Source organism: Symphalangus syndactylus, chromosome 15 (assembly GCF_028878055.3).
Source record: "Symphalangus syndactylus isolate Jambi chromosome 15, NHGRI_mSymSyn1-v2.1_pri, whole genome shotgun sequence".
NCBI lineage: Eukaryota > Metazoa > Chordata > Mammalia > Primates > Hylobatidae > Symphalangus > Symphalangus syndactylus.
The window spans coordinates 62,561,554-62,578,748 of record NC_072437.2 but is presented as its reverse complement, the minus strand read 5'-3'; the positions used below and the strand labels follow the sequence as shown (position 1 = coordinate 62,578,748).

Sequence of the window (17,195 nt, the reverse complement as noted above, 5' to 3'; positions counted from 1 at the left end):
AGGAAAAGTTCCCCTCTACCTTGTCCTTCCTCTTTTTTTCAATATTTTTAACCAACTGTAATGAATACTGTAGCTCCACGCATAGACATTTTTAAAAGTCTATCACTCATACCCCAAATCCTGGAAATATAAATTGGTGACAGATGATAGCTCTGCCCCACGTTGAGGATTGTCTTTGGCCATGAGGAACCCCCTTGCTCAGAGGCCACTCACAGCCAATGACAGACTGATATAAAGAAACAAAAGATTAGCCTCTGTGTTACAAATTGGTACAAATATTTTTTAAAAAGTTATCCCATATCCAAGACTCTGAATAATAACTAAGCATTCAGTCACAACTGCATTGAGGGTCAACTTCACCTTCTGCCCAGTCCAATGTTCCTCACTTTCTTACAAATATGTTAAACAAGACCAATCACTCCTCAATGAATATTCTTCATGCAACTTCCTATCTCAGAAGCCATTTCCAGAAAATCCACTCTACGAACTTAATGTTCTAAGATATATGGAAAGCAGAGAAGGAACATACTTTGTTACAAATAAGGATTTTGCCTTAACCATGACATAGAACGCTAATGAATCAAGCTTGATTGCTTTTACTTATATCAGTGGTAGGTCTAATACTTCAAATTGACCCTAAAGTTGGTAGACTCTATTGCTCCATTCGTTTTAAAACCAAACTCATCTTATTTCTCTCTACTTTGCGGAATGGAAAAGCCTGTAGTAGGTAGAACAGACCAGTCATTAAGAGGCCTGACCTCGGCTGACTACTCCAAATCTTCATATGGATAGCATAACAGCCCTTATCACCTCCGAGTTGTTCTTACAATTCCAAGTATATAGAACAAAATAATCTTAAAGAAAGACCGATGACACATTCGACCATGTCAGATGTATTACCCTGCTATTAATGTTTGGACCTCCAGAAATCTAGCCCACTCAATAAATATGTTTGGATTGCATAAAAAATCAGCACCACTTCTCTTTGGTAAAGTAAAAGTGGAGAGAAAATATGAAATGTTCCTAGCAACTATTGCTGATTGTAAAGTCTATTGCCTAGTGATTTACTTATAGGAACCGATATATTTTAGTTAGTATTATTTTTACTATTAAGGTAGATTTTCAGCCAGGCTGTAAGCACATTTGGAAAAGGACCATGTCCTTCAACTTTGTTTCTCAGATTCAATAATAGCTGTGACATGCTGTAGGTGTTCAACACTGGGTTTTTTTTAATACCAATAATTAAATAAATAAGACATTTTGATAAAATATTCTTTTACCACGGTAATTGATAACATTTCAGAAAAATCTGAAAATTGATCCATTTGTATGCTACTATTGACCTCCTAGCTCTGTACAGCTCTATTCATCCACATAGAGTCTAATCGGCTATAGATACAGCTATTTCTCCATTGTGTTTATAAGAATATCACTTAGAATCTTTATTAAATATACTCTTAAAGTCAAGGTACGTTATTACACATATCTGCATGTACAGGTCCACTATAAATGACCAAGATAATTGTGCGCTACATAGTTTCTCGGAACACCATGTAAATGGCACCTGTAAAGTTGTTCAAACAGGCAACCCTCTAAATACTCCCTTGAAATGTATTTGAAAAGACATTATGTTATTTTTTCTTATTGTTCACAATGAATTCATGAACAATTCATGTTGACTAATAGTGACAAATGATGTCATTTCTAAATACTCTCATTATACATCAAATTTACTAGAATGAATACTTTGTCTTCTCAAAAATAGAACATGTGCTCATTACCAATATTAGATAATCTTTTGTATTTCCCATATTTCTCAAAGATTATTTACAGCGATTTTATGGTTAAAATTACAATATATTTTTACGCATAGTGTAATAGAATTCTTCCACTTCTGGAGATGTAAAAGCATTTAAATGAATTATTTTCTCTTTTGTGACATTTTAAAACAGACATTGTTAGTGTTTGCTTATAGCCTCTCAAGTCCTTTTGTCATTTTCATGCATTACTGGCTCTCAATGTGCTTTCAACCCCAAAAGCCAGTTCCTTCAGTCCTTTACTAGAGTCTTGGCATTAGAGTGCTAGGTCTAGATTTGGAAGTGTCTGGAAACGTATGCCTACCCAGGGCAATCACTAACCAAAGCATGATGGTGCAGTGGAATAAATGCTCCCATTTTCTTGTTCCTGGACAGGTAACCCCGAAATGCAGGCTACAATTTCTGCAGAGTTCTTGGGGAATTGTGCCAAATTATCTAATATGGAATTTAGCTAGACATTACCCTCTTGTGTGGCTTCCCATCTTGTTATGGGTTTAATTGTGTCCCTCAAAAAGGATACATTGAAGTCCTAATTCTCAAAACTTCAGAAGACGAACTTCTATTTTGAAATAGGGTGTTTACAATGGTAAGCAAACTAAAATGATGCTATTAGGGTGATCCCTAATAACTGACTAATAGCCTTACAAAAAAGAGGAGTTTGGAAACAGATACACATACAGGGAGAATGCCATGTGAAGATGAAGGCAGAGATGGGGTGATGAATCTACAAGTTGAGGAAAGTCTAAGATTATCAGCAAATCACCAGAAGCTAGGAGAAATGTCTGGAACAGATTTACCTTCTCAGCCCTCAGAAGAAACCAACCCTGCCAACACACAATCTTATATATCAAATATCCAAAACTGAGACAATACATTTCTGTTGTTTAAGCCACCCATTTTGTGGCACTTTGTTGCAGCAGCCCTAGGAAGTGAATACACTTCGTTTTCTGCAACACGTTTCTATTCCCGCCACTACTCCACCAAGAACCTTTCCTACCAAATCATTTTTATACAAATCTCCATCTCAGTATTTGCTGCTGGGGAACTCAACCTGAGACAACTCCAGGCTGGTATCCTTTATCATTGGTGTGTAAAAAAGATTATTAGGAGATAATTGGCGAAGACCAATCCTCTTCCTGAACTAAGCAAAGTTATTCAGAAATTGATCATTTAGCTTTGATTCTACCTTCCATGAATATTGCACTTTTCTCTCTAAGATGTGACAGTTACCTTGTTAACATACATTCTTTTTCTGTTCTAACAACAGAATTTAGTATTTTTCTCAGTAACTTATTTCTGGATTTAACTTACTTCTATTCTTAAAATTTCTTGGTTTTATTTTGCATTTGTCTTGGTTTTGTGCCCTGCTTTTCATCTTTGGAAAGCCGCTTTAGATTCAAGCTTATTGTAGATTCCCCCAAACTATCCTATCGGATCCACTTGCTGTCTCCTACTGTTTTTTTTTTTTGAGACGGAGTCTCGCTCTGTCGCCCAGGCTGGAGTGCAGTGGCGCAATCTTGGCTCACTGCAAGCTCCGCCTCCCGGGTTCACGCCATTCTCCTGCCTCAGCCTCTCCGAGTAGCTGAGACTACAGGCGCCCGCCACCACGCCCGGCTAATTTTTTGTATTTTTAGTAGAGACGGGGTTTCGCCGTGGTCTCGATCTCCTGACCTCGTGATCCGCCCGCCTCGGCCTCCCAAAGTGCTGGGATTACAAGCGTGAGCCACCGCGCCCGGCCTCCTACTGTTCTTAAGCACAATAGTTATGCAGAAATGTTTCATAAAAATGTATTTCAGAACATTTCAACACTCTTGACACATGCTTTAGAGTTACCTATGAAAATTTTAGGGTCACATTCACCTTTTTCAGCTTTCATAAGAATAGTCAAGAGTATGTCTTTGAGTCTGCTATGCAACTCTGTCCTTCTCAATTCTAAATAGACACAACCACTTTAATTGAAAGGTTTCCATCACTCTTACATCCTCAGCCAATTTTCTTTCCTCATCTGAATGAAATCCAGCAATTGCCCATTTTCTTCCTCATGCAAGATGAAATTGTCAGCAAGGTAAATAACAAATTTATTAGATGCCATCCTTTTAGCAGAATTAGATTTCAACCATGCTCATACAGTTCAAGTTCTCCATTATTTGCATACAGATGGTTTTGTGTGAAGTTGGAAATCTTTTACAAATTTTTAACCATAATCTTCATTTTGTTTGTGTGTGTGTTTGTGTGTGTGTGTGTATGTATGTGTATATATATATATATATATATATATATATATATATGCCATTCTTTCAAATCATACTTATTTTGTATTTATGTTGTATTTCCTAACAGCCAGATTTTGGTACAACATGAATCCGCAACAATATTAATTCTCTTTATTTTTCTTATTTGTACCCCTGCTCATAGACTCTCCACTTGGCTTCACAAATCATGCATGTAACAATAAAGCATAAAATTATAAATGTTCTCAATATGTTCCTCCTCTGTTACTCTTTTTCATTGAATAAGTTGGAGACATGTATGTTAGTCAGCTTGGACAGCCACAGCAAAATAACATGGAATGAATGGCTTAAACAACAAAAAATTATTTTCTCACAGTTCTGGAGATTGGAAGTCCAAGATTGGGGTGTCACCCTGCTTGGGTTCTGGTGAAGGTTGTTTTCTTGGCTTTCAGACTGCCACCTTCTTGCTGTGTCCTCACATGGAGAGGCTAGAGAGAGCAAACACTCTGATGTATCTTCTTATAAGGATAATAATCCCACTCTAAACTGAATGATCTCCCAAACACTATCACATTGTGGTTTAGAGCTTCACCATATGAATTTTGGGGGAACACAAACATTCAATCCATTATATAATGCATTTCTTTTCACATTTCTCTGCTCACCAAGTCATATTAATACTTATGCTATTAATATGCTATTGCTATGGTTTGAATATGTGTCCCCCCAAAATTCATAGGAACCTAAGACCCAATGAGATGGTATTGAGAAGTGGGGATCTGTCCTCACGAATGGGATTAAGACACTTGTAAAAGGGTTTGAAGAAACTGTCTCAGTCATTTTTGCACTTTAGCTTTCTACCATGTGAGGAAGCAGCAACCAGTCTTCTTGCTCATTACTTTGTCATAACTAGAGTACCAGAAAACTGATATCCTCAACTATGAATAAAACAGCCAGCTTCCATTTCTTCATTCTTTCTCAAAGTTTTAGCCATCAGTCTGGAAAAATAATTAGTCCACAGATACTCTTAAGTCTTTCAGTTTGAGTTTTTGTTTTGTTTTGTTTTGTTTTGTTTTTCTACCAGGTCTTCAAAGGCAATAGAGATACATCAAGTTTCTCCCAAACAATTTGCTTATTTCAGGCATAGAGCAGCACATTTTGATAATGTTGAATATTGCCAGCCTGTCAGCCATATCTCAAGTTTATGTCTCTGAGGTCTTAGATATACACATAACCATACTTTTTTCCCATTTAATGAAGAAAGACCATCAATTACATTTTTATACAGGTTGTGTTTTTTAAAATTATTTCATTATGTTGTCTTGCCAATTAGATTGCAAACTCATTTGTATTATATCTAGCTAATCTTTTAAACCATAATAGGCACTTGCTAGATACCTGATTACTTAACCATACATGCATTTGAAAAACATACATTAATTCAATGTACTATAAAACAAAGTTTCTGCGTCAATTGTGGTGGTACACATTTGAAATTGGTTCTGTCATATAAAAAATGAAAGAATGTATTTCACTCACCATGGTGCTTTGCAAAAAGCAATCACTTTATAAAAGTTAACCATTGATATTCATAATAATGGTGCTTACCAAAATTAATAATTATTGAATAATAAATTTCAGCATAATTATTACTGCATATTTATTATTATTATTAATTATTACAGCATAATTATTATTCCAAAGAGTAACTGCCACTTTGACTCTATATTTATCAGAATCCTTAAAGTGGCTGAGGAAGGGAAGTGATATGCTCCCAGTAGCAGATGAAACAGACTATAAGGCAGAGATTGAAGGCAGGTAGTTTGTAAAGGACTTCACTTTTAAATGTGGATTTTACCCTAATACAAATGTCAACAATGCTGTGTGAAAGAGGAAATGCTTGAAGAATTCTGAATTCATAATGAAGCGTCATCTTTCAACGAATCCACAGTGGTTAGACACATAAAACACCTGCTCTCTTTATAGATTCTATGCAGTGCCTGGACTGCCTGAATGTCTTGATTCTGTGGTGCTTAAAGCAGAGAATGTCACTATGATTTCAAAGGGACTTAATGGTTAGAAACTGCTATAAATGATAAATTTCCATGTCACCTTAAAATTTCCTAGCTTTGTTAGTTCAAGCCATGTCCTTAATGTGGTTTAATGCTGCTATTATTATTATTTAATATAGTCAATGTATGGACTGAACAAAACATACTTGCAAGTTTAGCATTTTCCAATCAATATTTTAAATTTACTTGATTAAGAAAAAAAGTGTGCTCAATTATAAAAATTCTCTCAGTGCTTCCCGAGATGACTTTAATGTAATACGTTTATCTGTATGTAAAAATAGATTCTCTGGTTACCAGAAATAAATTGCAGTATATCACTGGATTAATTGACATCAGTTTCTCAAGGTAAGATATGACATCTTGCTGACACAATATGAGTAAAAATTCTCAAAACAATTAGACAACATTATAGGAGATGAAATATAGAAAGGTTTATTTATCATACATATTATGAATCAACATTATGTTTTCAGTTTATTTTCACAATAAAGTATATATTATATTTCTTTTTTTATAAAATTGTGTTATATTAACATATGCAAATAGATTCTCATTTTAATGTCTTATAGGGTTATCAAATATATCAAAAGAAAGAAATAAAAGAATGTCATAAGTTTATATCTCCCAGGTAAAATTTTCAATACTTGTCTGATAAATATGCATAAACATGTACATTGCTAATAATATATATAGTTCCATATACTTACAAGCCATGTGCTATAACGGAGAAGAAAATGTCTTCTTATGAGAATTATTTTGTTAAAATCAGTGGTTTCATTTTCTTCAAATCCAGGTTAAAATACAAAATTATAATTACAAAAGCACAGATTTAAAAATTACTTTTAATATTATATAATGTAATCACCTATCATCACAAAAATTAAAAAACTTGAAGCTCTGTGTTTTGGAGCTTTATATTTTATATCTTGACTCAAGATATCCAAAGTCACAGAGCTAGTTTATGACGGAATCATGCAGTAGCACCAAGTTTTCTATTTATTTCGTTTTACTTCAAAGACCATATTTTTTTCTTACAGGCAATGCTGTCTCTCTAAAACCTGTGTGTGTTGGCCAAACATGTGTCATCTGCCCATTTAAACATGTATTCCCTAATTTCATGCAAATATTTGTTCAAAAATTGTGAATATAATAGAACTTTTTTTTTTTTTTTTTTTTTTTTGAGACAGAGTCTCGCTCTGTCGCCCAGGCTGGAGCGCATTGGCGCGATCTCTGCTCACTGCAAGCTCTGCCTCCTGGGTTCACGCCATTCTCCTGCCTCAGCTTCCCGAGTAGCTGGGACTACAGGCTCCCGCCACTACACCGGCTAATTTTTTGTATTTTTAGTAGAGACGGGGTTTCACCATGTTAGCCAGGATGATTTCGATCTCCTGACCTCGTGATCCGCCCGCCTCGGCCTCCCAAAGTGCTGGGATTACAGGCGTGAGCCACCGCGCCCGGCCAGAACTTCTTAATTTAACAGATATTCTACATTGTGCGAGACACTAATAATGTTGGAAAAAATGAATGTGATCTTTGTGGTCTGAACGCTTTCTACCTGAAGTAATGATAGCCTATGCTATGTGATTTAGTTCATATGACCTTATTTTACTGATGAAGTGAAATAAGTACAGTTTTTCCCTTTTTATATATAGGGATATACAACTGAAAATGGTTTCAACTTGTCCAAATTCGTATAGTTTATAACCGGTGGACTGAGAATTCATCCTTCCTACACCTGCCTAGCCTTCCAAGGTTCATTGACATTAGAATTCTTGATCTTCTTCACTGATAACTTCAGGCCCTTACCAGCTGAAACAGAATAATATAAGTATTATATATAACCATGTCTTCTACCCAGTTCCTTCTCACTTAATTGAATATAATTTCAAGCAAAACTACAAGCCCAGGGAGGATGATGCAATTCTTAGCTGCTTGGTCCATGGTACTTCTTTATGTCTCCTTCCTGGCTTCAAAGCTAGCACATAAAGATGAGAGCTGGGTTCCTGGATGATCACAAATTAATAAATTAATAAGTGCTATTGAGCTCCATCTTCATGTTGGTCCAGTCCAAAGGATCAGATTTCTGGCAAGAATCATGTTTAGTAGTTACTTTGGTTAGCACCCCAAATACTCTTCTCTAAATATAAAGTTCTGTTGGGAAACCCAGATTGCTGTTAGTAGTAATCCTGGTAAGCTACTGCTGCTACTACTTTCTACTTCTATGCCTTCTACTACTACCATTAATTTAGTAAGAGTAAAGTCCTCTTGCTTCTTGCCAGTATCCCTTTCCAGGAAATTTCCAAAAAAAAAAAAATGGCTACAAGGCTATGCAAATTAAATGATTTTTTTTCTGTCTTTTGAATCTTAAATATCAACTATAATTTGTAACCCCTAATATGTGATGTGAAAGCCTCATTGACTAAAAGGACATTGACAGTTTCTTGGATTATGACAGGTTGCCATAGCCGTTGGAGATCACACCATGACTTGCTTCCCTACCACCTGGATTTTATGTGAAGTCACATGTTCTTAGAAAAACAGACTTTTAAGACACTCTTCTGCGATCTGGCATTTTCAAAGTAAGCCTTAGATGATACAGCCTTATCCTGTATCTATGCAAAGTTTATCGTCTCTTCACCGGCTCTGTGTTAGTGTGCTGACTCTGAAAGGATGGCAAGGTTGGCTGGCTTCTAGATGTGGTTGGGCACCTTGGTGTCTCTGCTTCCATAGACTCTGTTCCACTGTTTTGCATTGGTGGTTGTGGCTTTGTCTTCCTCGTTCTAACCGATAAGGCATAGCTGTTCAGAATGGCTTAAGGCTAACTGCAGCATGGCTGGTTTACTTGCAGCTTTGTCTGAATCACATTTTATTTTCCGTTAACTAGATTGAACCACCAACCCACATCATACTACAATTAATGTTTTATTCTTTATTTCAAGACATTATGCAAAAGTATTCATAAAAAATGTTTCTCTGAAATTTAGATACAGTATATTTTTAGTTTTATCCTGATCTTTAGCCTTGCTAGGCTGCCAAAGGGAGAAATTAAATAAAAAAAGAAAACACCTTTATTTTTACCAGGTACACCCAATCAAGACATATTCATTGCCCTGAAAGGAGATTACAAAACTCATTTTCCACATTTCATTCTCAGTGACTCCATGCTGGTTTTGAATAGTTGTTACTTTCCATAACAAAATTGGTTCTGAATTTGGTCTGAGATCAACATCACTCAGTAATCAGTCATTACAAGGAAATTTATTTCTCTTCCCTTTCTCCTCTTATTTCATAAATTATTGTTGCTATTGTTGTTAGTTTAAGAAACATCCTGTAATATATAGCTCCTTTTTTTTCTTTTTAAAATTCTAGATATGAATTACAGTAGCCTGACTGTCTCATGGGCAAACTCCTTCCTTGTTTTGGGATGTATTTCATCTGAGCCAGAATTGCTAAACTTATTCAGAGCAACTATTACAATCTTTTCACCCACTTTAAACTTAAATTTCTCTCAACAACATTCATTCTATCCTTTCTAGTTCATAGATCACTCACAATGACAAGCAAAGACAAGTAAAATAGAGTTGAGTGTCTTTGCCTTCTCTTTGTCACTTACCAACATTCAATCATTATACCTATCCCTCCCTTCTTTTCTTGATTACATTTTTAAAGCCCCTACATTTTATTACTTTTTTTTCAAAATACCTTGCAAAACTTGCTGCCTTGAAATTTTCACCCTCTTAGTACTTTTTTCTCTGGGCTTGTCCTGTCTCATATTCTACATATTCTATGTTGGCTATTTACCCCTCTTTACCATTTTCCTACATGACCTTTTATCATTGGAAAATTGTAAATTCTGGCATCTGATTTCCGTAAGCACACAAAATGTCATATTTTAAAGTTAAATTGTGAATGCAGAGTTACATTTGGAAAAGATTGTCTGATTCTCTAATATAGCCCAGAGTTGCACTGACCCTTAAGGAGGCTCAGTTTTTAGCAGTGAGGGTGGGGGAAAGTAGGGAAGAGAATAGAGGTGAAGAGGATGTGAAACAGAAGTTTTTGGGGTTTTTTTGTTTTGTTTTTCAATTTTTGGCTTTTTGCTGTTGTCGTTGTCATCGTTGTTTTTTGAGACAGTCTCGCTCTGTCACCCAGGCTGGGATACAATGGCACGGTCTCAGCTCACTGCAACCTCTGCCTCCTGGGTTCAAGTGATTTTTCTGCCTCAGCCTCCCAAGTAGCTGGGACTACAGGCACCTGCCACCACGCCGGGCTAGTTTTTGTATTTTTAGTAGAGGCAGGGTTTCAGTATGTTGGCTAGACTTGTCTCGAACTGCTGACCTCATGTTCTGCCTGCCTCGGCCTCCCAAAGTGCTGGGGTTACAGGCATGAAGAAGCTTTAAGGAATATGAATTTAATAAACGCTATAAAGGAGAAATATGAAAAAAATTTTCAAGCTATGAGATTTACGTATATATGTATATATATACATACATATAAATATGTGTATATATATACACACATATAAATTCTATATATCCATCTAGTGAATATCTTGATACATCAATCTTTATTAACCAAGAGGAATTATCTTCCATTTTAAATTGTCCCAGTTACTAGGGTCATTTTTAAATAAAGATGGTTTCATTTTCTTGCAATATTAGCTGCTAGTAAATAAAATATCTTTCAATTACTTTCCTATTACTACCAAATAGCTTCTTTTTTCATGAAAGTAAACATAGGCATAAAAAGTTTTATCCTTTATGTTGTAAGTTTTGCCTTAGATATTCCATTGTAATGTGTTCTAAAATCATTAGTGAGGATATTTTGGTAGACATTGGAAACTTATTTTCATTTCACCCCATAAATATATAACTATAAGTAAATATTTTATGCATGTTATATTTTAACTATGAATATAAATCAATGGATTATAAATAAAATATCTAAGCATATGATGAGACCATATGCATAGTTTTGCTTGTATATTTTATGTTTCTTCTTAGTTTACCATCAGTCATGACTGCTGAATACATATTAAGCTAAAGTTTCCTAAGTTTGCTCACAGGGTGTTTTATTTTTTAAAAGAAAATTTAATATTTAGCAGTCAGTTAAAATATTGATATTGTCTAAAATTGAATCACATTTTGGTTAAAATATTTATTTCTCAATAAAATACAAATGAATATTTTTGTTAATTCTGAAAGTTGTGTAACCCAAGTTTTTGATTAAGCACTTAAGCATGTTAAAATACACATTGTATTGTCATGGCTGTTGGTTTCCATCACAGGGAAGAACTCAGTGGCATTTGCCCAGGGTGCATATTTGCATTGGCCTACCTGTCATTAAATTCTAGTTTAGAGCTGCAAACTGAAGTATTGCCTGGTTTGGTAAAATTGACACTGCATGTTTGAGCCATTTCAATGATTAGCCTACAAGAAATCTATCAGTCCTGAAATAAAAATGTACTCAGGCAGTACACTTATTGGAATACTAGACTCTAGGTTCCTTCAGCAATCATAACTCTCAGGTGGAAAGTTAATCTCTAGAAGTATTTTGTTCTGTTTTTGTTAGTTTTTAAAACAATTGTTAGAAAGCCATATCCTCTTTCCTGCCTTAAAGATGTTTCCTGGCTACAAGTATAATCCTTTGCAATGGTATTTTTGAGGCCATGCAAGGAAATATGGAACCTTTATGGACCATTGTCCAGTCTGAATTGGCCATTCACTGCAGGAATATTACAGATTTGATTTCCATTTGAGTGCAAGGTTGGACTATAGGAGCTCTAAGATCTAAGAGTCCATGTACCTGTGATGTTCTTTAACAGGTGTGAAAAATAAGTGCTCAGTGTATGTGTGGAAATTCAAAGAAATATAAGAAGCTAAGAGTAGAGATTATTCAATTTAATAATGATCATCATTATGCACCCCATACCAGTCTAGTTGTTGAGGCTGGCTTTGTCAGGAGCCCAATTATCTTCTCAATCAGATTCTAGCAGGGGTGAGAAAGAAAGTAGAATTTCTAAAGCCTCTATGCCCAATAAGCCATACTGCCTCCGCTTTCTTGTTGGAAAGTCAAGAATCCAAGTGAGTGAAACTGTTTTATTATTTTTTCATTCCAAACTCTTTTACTAGAAACCGAACTTTAGAAAAATATGATTAAACTCAATGACTGTGAGGATATCTAACCTAGTATGATTCCAAAAATTCTTTCTTATTCCCAAGTTTAAGTCCATGCACCCTGTGGTGGAAAGAATCAAGCTCATTATGTTGTTTATTCCAGGTAACTATAAAAAATGGAAACTTCTAAATTTCACATCCAACAATTAGCTACTTTTCTATTCTTTACTACTGTGAGTATAATTGAATTTGAATGAATAGGATAAATATAAGAGCAATCTCTTTATGTGGTGGAAGAGCAAAGTCAGTAACCTGAATCTAACATAAGCATTATAAATGTACACTTTGTTAAAAATAATAAAATTATCAAGGCAAATATAAATAAACCCACATTGAGATCAACATTTCCTAGCTTAATCTCTACATCAGTTTAATATATACTTTTTTATAATTGCAACATTATTTAATGCTCATTGAAAAATTTTCTGTGCCTTTTCTTTTTGGTACTTTTTTAAAAACTTTGTTCATTACTAACATAATAAGCATTCAACACAAGACTATTGATTGAGGATATTAACAAATATAATAAGTGAAATAGCTGGTACAACTGTAAAATTAAATGTGAACTATATTTTAAATATTTTCAAGCTATTTAAGTAAATCAAAGTTTAAAAATTCAACAAATTATATCTCAGAGTACTGTGAGACGGTGGTTCTTAACCTCCCTACTGTTTAAAGGAAAAGAGGCCCCTTTTCCTGCACGAGGCTAATCCTTCTACTCATACTTGAGATTCCATATCCTCTCACCTGTGTCTAAATTATTCCGACCTCTAATATTTTCTTTTTTTAATGTTTAAAATTGCCTAAGATGCGTCATTTTAACTATAGTATCAAAAACAAAAGCATTTCCCTTCCCTCATCCTTCTGGCCACAATCTATTTTGTCTAATTATTAAACTTTTAATTTAATTCTTCCTTCATAACACCATTAGAACTGATTTATTAAAAGGCACACCTGTCGCAGTGTTGCCAAAAGCAAAGAATACATTTCCATCCTGATCTGACCTAATCGCTCTATGGTCCTCGAAACTGAAGACCACTCTCGTTCGTTACGCCATTATCTTTCACCTGGGTCTTTTGGCTGCCATGATATGTTTTTCCTGGGATTTGCCTTTCTTTTTCAGAGTCCTTCTTTGATTATGCAGAGTTAGTTTTGTTGGGTTTTGTTTTGTCTAAGATTTATCTATAAGCTTTTGCTTCTTTCCTCCGTTTTTCTTTTCTCACCTGGTCTACTTTAATTTTACACTCCTTTCACTCGTGACTTCAGTGATCTAGAAACCAATGATTTATAAATCTGCAACTCCCAGCAAACCTCCCACTAGACCCTAGAAATTGTATTTTTGTTCTCTTAATAGATACCTCCATATATGGATGTTACATGGCTTATGCTCCAAAATGAACTTAGAGCCCTATAACATCTATTATTTTCCCTTCTTTCATTCTTTTGCTAATGACAAGTGCTCATCTAAATTTATATTCCTCTCCTCATTTTTAATCACTTAAAATATGTTTCAGCCTCCCTTGTGCTTAGGTGTAGCCATAGGACTGATTTTCAGCTGATTTAATTTGAGAGGAAGTGATGTGTTCTATTTCCACGCACGGTCCCAGACATTCCCAGTACATTCTCCTTCATTTGAATTTTCTTTTAGCTGGCGGGAATCTTGCAACAAACTTGATTGCCATAAATTGAAAGTTTGGAAATCCCTGTCAGCTTAGGAACCTAAATGACTGTTGAACAGAGCTGCCCCACACAATTACATTTTATGAACAAGGAATAACCATCCTATTGCACTTAAAGCCATAGTCATATGGGGGAATTAATTTAATTTAAATATCCTGAAACATAGAGATACTTAAGCCCAAAACTTGGATGTCATTACAAATCTTTGAATTTATGTGATCTAATCAATCATGTACATATAGTCACACACATATGTGTGCAAAGATATAGCTATCTGTTTATCAATTAATCATCTATTTATCCCATTTGCCCCTATATATTCCCATCATTATTTAACTCAGGTCCCCATCTTTTCTTACCTTAACACTTTCAATAGATTCTTAATAAGTCTCCCAGAATGTAGCTTTACCCCTGCTTACTCCCCATCTCCTTTCAGTCTTTTATTCAAAATAACATTTCTTAAATATGTGCTTAGTTATTTAGCTCACCTACTCAAAATATGTTTGAGAAATGCTTTGTAATCAGTATATTAGGGAGACATTCATACATTTCAAGAATTTCTTGAATTCTGATATTCAGATTTAAGCATGTGAACATATGATGAAACTTTTAAACATACAATTAAAATTATTCATTATAATTTGCTATACTACCAACATTAAATTACAGTTATGTTGGAGCATAAGTCAAAAGGTTTAAAGTAAGCCTGTAACATACCAAAGGAACACTTTCTTATATTATACATGGAAATTAATTGTCCATGTCAAGGTCTTTTTACTTTAACTTCTAAGTTACCCATCTCTGGAAGTTACTACTTAGGGGCATATTATGGTCCAAAGAGAAAGGATTAAAAATAACTAGGACTGGTCAAGTTATATATATGGGTATATATGCGTGTGTGTGTGTGGGTGTGGGTGTATGTGCAGAAGGGAAAACAATCCTAGAAGTTCAAGCCCTCAAGAAGCAGCATGTTATGAAAAATTTCTTCTTTAGAAAGGTATCCTTTATATCATTGATACCACAGCCTAAATTATATTATGCCATCTTCAAGTAACAGTTGAGGCAACAGAATAAATGCAGAGGAACCACAATGGAACTTATATAATACAAATAACTATACAAACCAACACTTCTCTACAAATTACGTTTATTTTTTTCTAATTGCCAGTTAAATACAGTTTTAATTTTATAGATTAAGAGTGAAAGGTCATACACTGCAGCCTAGACATATACCTAGCATTTCAGTCCAAGTTTGTTCATGGACACAGATGAAATCAATAACAAGGTTTGGCCTAACAAATGCTAATGGAACTTCTTTTTAAAGTAGTTTTTACAGATATTAAACTCCATCTTGCACACTGAAGTCATCATACATACAGTGCAGAGTCAGAGATTTTATATTTGCCTTTATTCTTCATTTAATTTTTGATATGGGTTGGCTGTGCCTCCACCCAAATCTCAGTTTGAATTGTATCTCCCAGAATTCTCATGTGTTGTGGGAGGGACCCAGGGGGAGGTAATTGAATCATGGGAGCTGGTCTTTCCTGTGCTATTCTCGTGATAGTGAATAAGTCTCATGAGATCTGGTGGGTTTATCAGGGGGTTCCGCTTATGCTTCTTCTTCATTTTTCTCTTGGCACTGCCGTGTAAGAAGTGCCTTTTGCCTCCCACCATGATTCTGAGGCTTCTCCAGCCGTGTGGAACTGTAAGTCCAATTAAACCCCTTTTTCTTCCCAGTCTTAGCTATGTCTTTATCAGCAGCTTGAAAACAGACTGATACAACTTTTAAAATACTACTATAGTTGACTATTAAAACAAAAACAATAGCAAGCAGTAAGCGTATTATGATTACAGTCCTCCACTCATTCACTGCTGCACATAAAATGCCAACTGTGAGTGTTATTCACTGGCCCCATTAAGAGGTTTGACACTGAACACCACCTCTAGGATGATGTTTATAATCCTCATATGCTTCTCCATTGTCATGGTATCATCTTTTCTCATTTGGATCAAAGTCCACCAGTTCTATCTGATCCATTTCATCAGTCTCTTCTACTTTCTTCCTCTAAGGTAGGAGTTTTTTCAGCAAAGAGAGTTCATCAGCTGAGAGAAAGCCATTCTCAGGAAAAGTTTACCTTCGATTAGATAATTTGGCAGCTCTTCATACGGGCTACGTAAATTGGCATTCCTTCATTTAGCACACCCAAGATATCTCCATGCTGACAATCTAACCTGGATGAGAGCTGATGACTATAGTTCAGTCATTAAGAGTGGAAGCTACAAAATGTTTCAACCAGCTGTATATCCATACACATGAAAAGTTCTCCTCCTCATTGAATAAAAACAGTGTGCTCCTTCTGATCTAACACAATAATATCTCCTAGCTCCAATTCTGGTTCTTTGGTCTGCTTCACCATGGAATGTTACCTTCTGGCCATCTTTCACGCCTTTGTCAATACGGACTTGTATAAGCTTCTTTTTCTCTGTCTTCCTTACATTGCAGCTTTTATATCTATCTTCAGGACTGATTTGTTCTCCATGGCCCTAGCACTCTATCCCCACAGATTAAATTTGCTAAACCATTCCAGGTCCTATCTGATGAATTCTTATTTGTATTCCAGTAACTATGCAATTGGGACAGCCCTCTACTGTTCCTTTCTTACCACTTCTACCTTCACATTTGTCACAAATCACATTTTTTTTTTGTTTTATTTGCAGAGCCAGTTTTCTTGCCACACCTTTATATAAATCTTCTAAGGTTATTGACAGCTGACACACATTTTTACCTTTCCTTTCCCTCTGCATACTTCCTCCTTCTCCTCCAAAAATCATGTCAAAGATGTCCATAGGAGAGCCAGAAGCGCTACCTGCTCCACCCTCTTTAATTACCTGGCTTTCCTCCTTTGACATACAATTTGCTTTTCTTTGCATCGGAGAGAACTTGATAAGCTGGAGAAATCTGCCTAAATTTATCTCCTTCATTCAGGTTCTTATCAGAGTGGTACTTCAATGCCAGTTTCCTATAAACCTTTTTCTTATAATATTGTTGAGCGGCATTGGGTTTTACCCTCAAAGCGTCATAGAAACTGGCTTCTTTTTTTTTTTTTTTTTTTTTTTTTTTATTATACTTTAGGGTTTTAGGGTACATGTGCACAATGTGCAGGTTTGTTACATATGTATCCATGTGCCATGTTGATTTCCTGCACCCATTAACTCGTCATT

The 17,195-nt window shown here is 35.3% G+C and overlaps 1 pseudogene; it reads right to left on the bottom strand.

Moving 5' to 3' along the window:
* Positions 1-15,888: 15,888 nt before the first annotated feature.
* LOC129463953 (dnaJ homolog subfamily A member 1-like) lies at positions 15,889-16,955 on the bottom strand (annotated as a pseudogene).
* Between the last annotated feature and the right edge of the window lie 240 nt (positions 16,956-17,195).